This window comes from Humulus lupulus, chromosome 1, assembly GCF_963169125.1.
Source record: "Humulus lupulus chromosome 1, drHumLupu1.1, whole genome shotgun sequence".
NCBI classification, from domain to species: domain Eukaryota; kingdom Viridiplantae; phylum Streptophyta; class Magnoliopsida; order Rosales; family Cannabaceae; genus Humulus; species Humulus lupulus.
In genome coordinates, this window is record NC_084793.1 from 159,354,366 (window position 1) to 159,362,296 (window position 7,931).

Sequence of the window (7,931 nt, forward strand, 5' to 3'; positions counted from 1 at the left end):
TGTGATCTACCGATGGCCCATATGTCTGTTTTTCGTACATCACAAGTGATTCACCCTAAAACACAATTCTTGTGTGTATTGTGGGCCTCTTAATCAATTTACCTAAGACTAGAACAGTCCCCCCGGGTACTCGGGTTCCTTCTCTTCTTTCTACCCGCCCACAACCCGTTCCCTAGAAGTGCTCCCAACCTCTATTACCTTACATGGGGGATAGCATAGCACAGTATTCGGGCCTGTAGTGAAGCAGTCTGGTTCTTTAGAACCTGGGGCGAATGAACAACTCCTTCATCTCGGATGGACAACTCCTTCAATTTTAAATAAAGCAACGCCCCACCGTGCCCACCCAACAGGCTAGGTTGCTTGCAATACAATCTGCAATTCAATCATCCAGAATGAAAGGCTTTAACAACTCTGGGTAGACTTCCAGTTTCATAATAGCAATAGCAATAGCTGTAGTTGAGCTACCTAACAAGACCAATCAGATCATTTTTAGTCAATCACTCATAAAGAACCAATAATCTTTCCGTAGCCCAAAAGAATGGTTTTTATCCTAAAGAAGCAAGGCCCTTGTGTGTTAGACGCTACCATTTTCTTTCTTGTGCATGCCAACTTCCAATTCAAATCTAACAGAAAAGATAAGTCTCCCGCTAGTGATGCTGCCTCGCTAGCTTTCTGATAAATAAGATGAAACTTTATAAAATGAAAGTAATCACATGACTATCTATATAAAATAGAACTTGTAGGACCAAAAGAAAGATTGATAACTGATGTAAGGGATATCGAAACCAGAGAAGCCTGCCGTTGAGTCGGCTTACTCGCCCACAATGTCAGTACCTTCGGGTTAGTTCTTTATGGAGTGCTTTCTTTCATAACAATTATCCTTATGGAAGTCCCCCACAAGATCAAGAATGCTTGTTGCTGCAGCTTTCTTGGTTTTTCTCTTGGTTTGGCTGGCTCATTTGCTATTGCTACAGTTGCTTGCAAGACAATTGCAATAAGTCGCTTAACTAATTTGGTTTAGGCCAGGATATTGAATATCTGGGATAAAAGCCAGGTCGCAACCCATCTTTGCAAAGCAAGAGCGAGGCCAAGAAGCAGCAAAACAGCACTCGTACACTAGAAGGATGGGGCATGGTGGATCACAACCATGCTACTGCGGAACCACCAGGATATTTGTAAGCAGCTGTCGCAAGCAACCTCTCATCAGTCTTGAATTTAGAAGTATAGCTCTCTGAATCAGCAATGATTTGCCTTCGTCGGCTTACTATTCAAAAAACCTCTTTGATGAGGACACCAAGACTAAAGATCCAAGTCTAGTTCCAGTTGGTCTGGTGACGAGGGCGTGAGCCAAAATACTCAGTTTAGGAGCTTGATGAGTCTTATTGTATTTTGTCATCTTGTATTTTTTATTTAGTCTTTGTTTATTTTGTGAAAAGTCAAACACTTGACTTGTGTGAGTCCAAGAGTCCTTTGTCCTTAATATTCAGTTTTCATTAGGAAGACAAAGGGTTGTCTTTAAATTTCAGTTTTCATTAGGAAGACAAAAGGTTGTCTTTATTTTTCGGTTTTTAGGAAGACAAAGGGGCTTGTCTTGATGTATTTTTCGGCTATATAAGGCCTTGAAAACATTTGGAAAAATCAGATTATGTGAAATGAAAATTTGTGAGTTTTTCTTCTTGAGTTCTTGAAGAAACTATTAGAACTTATCAAGGGATTCCTTGTGGCGTTCAACCCGACTTATCAAACGGATTCCCATCCCCGTTTGTGGCGTCTTCCTCATACCAAGGTTCGTGCTTGGCTAAGCATTGGGTCGCGGTCTTCATTCCCATTTCGTGTGTTCTTGGTGGCTGTGCCATATTTGGTGTCGGGTTTCATCACAGTGTTGGTGTGGTTCGTATCACTCTTCCTTGCAAGCAACATCATCATCATAGATAGACTCCTCGATGTCAACTAACCTCTTGTTCTCCTGGCTCAACGAAATGAGCTTGTGCATCGAATCTCCGGACTCGAAAGAACGATGTCCCATTTCCAAACACTCCTTACATAAGAAAAAATCCTTCTTCCTGTCCTCAGCCCCCCTAACTCGATGGCTGCCCCACTTTAGTGTTCACGTAGCATTGTTAACAGCCTCTTGCAAGCAACCTTGTTATGTCATACCCATATCAAAAAGGTAACAAGGTTTTTGAACCCCTCGTGGCGTTAGCTATATAGCTACTTTTGGCAAAGAAGCCATCGAGCTGAGAGAGATCCTCTTTGCTCTTCCAACTCGATCTTCGACTGGATCAAATGCTTTCCTAGTAGAGGTTGCTTGTAATATTGGCTAACTCAAATGAAATAGAGACATATATTCTTCTTCCTAAACCTAAACAGCAAGCAGTTCTTGATGAAAATATCCAATTTTCTAAATTTTGATTCTTTTTTAGTCACTTTCATGACTTCACACAAACCTAATCACAAAATCGAAGTGTTAGACTTTTGCAAGCTCACACTTCAGAGGGATTAGTTATCTTAAAGCACGTTCCCTCTCTTACCAAAGTGTCATCTGAAAGGCTTGTTCTTACCATAAACTACGCAATTAGGTTTTCGCAGGAGACAAATAAAAATAAATGGACAAGAAATCCCACCTTTTGTTTAAAGAATAGAAATTTAGTACGGGCGTCATGTATTTCACCGATGATGCAATGCTATGCGACGAAAGACATAGAGGCGGGATGTTGCACTAAAAAGATTAGGGAGGGAAGAGTGAAAGCTTCAGTTCCTTTATGAGAATGTAGAGTACCTTGCCCGCCAGAGTATAATGTGTCTCAACAAACTCAGTTTGGGACTATGTGAAGCAGTTCACAACCGTCAATGTTCGACGTCACCGAGATGGGGGAGAAGGATTGACTCATCTTCTCATGGACTCAAAGAGTAGGCAGGGCTAGAGTTTCCAATAAGTGAAGGAATGGGCTTCCAAACTCGCTGCAGTCGAGTGCCTTGAAGCTCAGGCATCAAGTTGGACAAAGAAAAGAGAAGTTGAGTGCACCTATATAACTTCAACAAAAAAAAGAATTGGAATGGATACGAGACTGTGATGCGACACTCAAACGAGACTGTAGTCTCGGGAGGAACCCCTAATCGTACATTTCTATTTGCTTTTTGTTTGTAGTAAGGGGTAGACGAGAAAAGGTTACACGCTGGGTAGCTCGTCTGTTTTGGGTACACAAGCGATGAGGGGTGCTATCCCGGCCACCCAACCCAGCAGGTTAGGATCGGGCCATAGGTTTGACTCCTGCCACCTTTCTTGTGGATCATCATGTGGTTACCGGATAATGGGAATAACAAAGCAGAAATTTTGAAATGAGCACGAGATGTCAATATATGAATTGTTTCATTATCCGTTATTTCTGGGTCTTTTCGTTGCATTCACTAACAACAAGATACAACCGCTTGTGTTTGGTGCAGCACCTGCATTTTGGTGCATTCTTCTTTCTTTCCTTGGTCTTCTGTTCTGTCATATTCCTAATAACTTATCTAATTGCAATGTATTAACTGCTAATGCACCTTTCTTTTATCAAATTTCAGGGACATGGTCTAATCATGAGGGTAGTATTTTATCGTGGTGTCGGATCCCAAGCTTTTATGGATTCCTTCTTTGTTACCAGGGTCGACCCAAAAGTCATAATGTATCAAAACGAGGAGGCCGTAGAGAAACTTTTTTTTATTCCCTTGTCTCGAACTTTGTGAATAAATCCATTCTATCTCGCCCTTGTTATGAACAAAAAAGTGCGGTCGCGCCCCAGTTGTACTCCCTTCCTTACATCCCTTGTTGATTATGAACTTCGTTTGCGAAGGAACCAGACTTTTGACGGGCCAGCCCTTTTTTATGCGTCGCTTTCCCCTGAAAGGAAAATAAGCTTTGCTCCTCTGGGCGCTAGGCGCTCCAATGGTTCGTGAGAAGGAAAAAGTATGAGTCCTTTTGATGAGGACACCAAGACCCAAGTATCAAGTCAAGTTCCAGTTGGTCCAGTGACGAGGGCACGAGCCAAGAGATTCAAGGAAGAACTTAACAGCCTAGTCCACAAAGTCCTAAAACAAGAGGAGACCGTGGTCAACATTGAAGGAGAACAAAGACTTGTCTTACTCATCAAAGTTGACTGAGTTTAGGAGCTTAATCAGTCTTTTTATTTTTAATCACGTTTTTTTTAGTCTTTGTTTATTTTGTGATAAGTCAAATTTTTGACTTGTGTGAGTCCAATAGTCCTTTTGTCTTTAATTTTCGGTTTTCATGAGGAAGACAAAAGGCTTGTCTTTAATTTCGGTTTTCATTAGGAAGACAAAGGGGCTGTCCTTAATTTTTCGATTTCATTAGGAAGACCAAGGGTCTTGTTTTCATGTAATTTTCGTCCTTATAAGGACTGCCAAAACAATGTGAAAAATCAGATTATGTTGAATGAAATTGTGAGTTTATTTCTTCTTGAGTTCTTGAAGAAACTTTTGAACTTATCAAGGAGATTCCTTGTGGCGTTCATCCTGACTTATCAAACGGATTCCATCCCCGTTTGTGGCGTCTTCCTCATACCAAGGTTCATGCTTGGCTAAGCATTGGGTCACGGTTCCATTCCAATCTCGTGTGTTCTTGGTGGCTGTTCCATATTTGGTGTCGGGTTTCGTCACACTTGTTGGTGTGGTTCGTATCAGTTGGTATCAGAGATTAGGATCATCCGGTTTGGCCTATCCTTTACTTTGTGTTTTTCTTTCAATTCGTGTTTCTGAAATCAAAAAAAAAAAAAATCTATCTATTCGTGTTCTTGATTTTCTTAGTCTTTGTTCTTGTTTTCCTTCTAAAAATCCGAAACCATTATAGTTAATCTCTTTATTCCAGATTGTTCTTTGTTCAAATCATGTTCTTATTTCCTTGTTTCAATTGTTTCCTTGTTTCCCTTATTTGTTGTGAAATCCGAAACTATGCTAGAACTTGTGGATTTTTGAATTTCCTTGTTTCCTTGTTCCAATTGTCATTAACCAAATAATCTGTTTTCTTTGTTTCAATTTCCCCTAATTTGTTTTCTTTTTGTTTCTGAATTCGTGAATTAGGGTTCTTATTGTAAAAAAAACCGAATTGTTCCCTTGTTCATCATTCCTTGGTATCGGTTTTCACAGATGGGTTTCATGTTATTGGGAGTGTGTTGAATCATAGATGGGTTTTTTTTTTCTTGAATCTGTTTTAGTAACACAAATTGCTTGGTTTTCGGGTTGGCTCTTTGGTATTCATTTTTTTTTATTCGGGTTGCTTCTTTGTTCTTGAAAACAGAAAAGAAAGAAGAAGAAAAAATTCAAAGGGATCCGAACCTAAAAAAAAAAAAAGAAAGGAAAGGAAAAGGGAAGGGAAGGGGACCCGAGAGCAAAAAAAAAAAAAAAAGAGTCTGGAAACCCTTCTTAAAATTTTTTGTTATATTCTTGTTCCCCATAGTCTAGAGGCCTTTTTTCCAAAACCCCACACAAGTGTTCCAAAAATCACCATTTTTTGCCACTTTTTCATCAGTTTTCGTTTGATTTGTTTGGTAGAATTGGCTGCTTGAACCTCCATATCACCGTTTCATTAGTTTTCAAAGAGCTTAAAGAAGAAAATAGAGTGGAAAAAGGCAGAGGTGTGAGCTTATTTGAGGGTAAAAGCCATCATTGAGTGCAAACACGAGTGTACTTGAGTGACCATTTTTCTTTGAGCGAAACACGTGAGGGAGTGCAGTGAGGTCCTTTCTATAATTGTCTAACCTTATTGTTTTGCAGATTCTCCATCATGTCACAAAATACAGAAAGAAATGCAGGCAATGACGCTCCACCACCTACAGTTCCAAATCTACAAATTGAAGCTTTAATGGGGGAGATGAGGAGGATGTTGAGGGCGGAGTGTGAGCAAATACATGAGCGGTTGGATAGGGTAGAAGAGGGGGGCACAACGGAGACCAAGGAGGGGTAGGGTACACCAAAGGGAGGATGAGAATGAAGGGGATTTAGAAGGGGTAGTTTCTGATGATGTGTTTGATAGGATGTCGACGGGTAACCATAGGAGGTATGGTGGGAGTAGAGAAGATAGGAACCAGGTAGATAATTATATGGGGAATATCAAAATGAGAATCCCAGCTTTTCAGGGGAAGAGCGATCCTGAGGCATACCTTGAGTGGGAAAAGAAGATGGAGTTAGTTTTTGATTGTCACAACTACTTTGACATGAAGAAGGTAAAACTAGCTGCCATTGAGTTTACTGATTATGCTATTGTTTGGTGGGATCAGTTGTGCATCAACAGGAGGCGGAGTGGAGATCGTCCTATTGACACATGGGAGGCAATGAAGAGGGGGATGAGGCGACGGTTTGTACTACCTCATTATTATCGAGATCTATACCTTAAGTTGCAGGGCCTTCGTCAAGGTTCCAAGAGTGTTGATGAGTATTACAAGGAGATGGAGATGGCTATGATTAGAGCCAATGTTGAAGAGGATTGGGAGGCAACCATGGCAAGGTTTTTGAATGGGTTGAACCGAGAGATTGCTGACCCAATCGAACTACACCATTATGTGGAATTGGAGGATTTGGTTCATATGGCAATCAAAGTTGAGAGGCAGCTCAAGAAGGGTAGTTCAAGTTCGAGGCCAAGACCGAGCCCACACAATCCAAGTACAACACCTTGGAGGTCGAACTATCCAAAGAAAGAAGACCAACCCACTTCATCATCTACACCAAAACCAGCCACCACACCACCTCAAGGTAAAACAACTCCTACTAAGTCTCATTCTAGTAAGATAAGGTGTTTCAAATGTCAGGGGCGAGGACACATAGCTAGCCAGTGTCCAAACAAGAGAGTCATGGTGATTCGAGAAAGTGGAGAGATAGATTCTGAAGATGAAGATGATCTTGCTGACATGCCACCTTTGGAAGATGCTTCTGACAATGAGTATGGACCAGAATCTGGTGAGATGCTTGCACTAGTCACAAGGCGAGTCCTGAATTTGCAAGCAAAAGAAGAGGAAGAAGAGGTGCAGCGAGAGAACATCTTTCACACTCGTTGTCATGTGAGAGACAAGGTATGTAGTGTCATTATTGATGGAGGTAGTTGTACTAATGTTGCTAGTGCTTCCATGGTTGCCAAGCTGGGGCTTACAACGCTTAGGCATCCTTGTCCATACAAATTGCAATGGCTGAATGATAGTGGTGAAGTGAGGGTTACAAAACAGGTGCTAGTCTCATTTCGAATTGGCAAGTATGAAGATGAGGTGTTGTGTGATGTGGTTCCCATGCAAGCTGGACACCTCCTTCTAGGAAGGCCTTGGCAATTTGATCGGCGGGTGCAGCATGACGGCTTCACCAACAAGTATTCATTCACATTCCGTCAACGAACAATCACTCTAGCGCCTTTGACACCAAAGCAAGTGTATGAAGATCAAGTGAGGTTGCAAAAATTGAGTGACAAAAAGAAAATGAGTGAGCACAAAGAGAGTGAAAAGATGAATGAGAGTGAGGAAAAAGAGAGACAAAGAGAGAAAAGTGTGGAATCAAGTGAGAGAAAACAAAATAATTTTTATGCAAAAAAAAGTGAGGTTAAGAGAGCATTGTGTACAAAACAGCCCATGATTTTACTCATGTATAAGGAGGCTCTTTTAAATACTAACCAACTTGATTCTTCGCTGCCAAGTGTTGTTGTGTCTATTTTGCAGGAATTTGAGGATGTGTTTCCTGAGAAAGTACCACATGGATTGCCACCTGTTCGAGGAATAGAACATCAAATTGATTTTGTTCCAGGTGCTTCCATCCCAAATCGACCAGCCTACAGAAGTAATCCTGATGAAACAAAGGAGTTGCAAAGGCAAATTGAAGAATTGATGGAGAAAGGGCATGTGAGAGAAAGCATGAGCCCTTGTGCTGTTCCAGTGATTCTAGTTCCCAAGAAGGATGGA

The 7,931-nt window shown here is 41.1% G+C and overlaps 1 pseudogene; it reads right to left on the reverse strand.

Moving 5' to 3' along the window:
* Nucleotides 1–3,863: 3,863 nt before the first annotated feature.
* LOC133823843 (uncharacterized) overlaps nt 3,864–7,931 on the reverse strand; it is a 7,372-nt pseudogene continuing 3,304 nt past the window's right edge.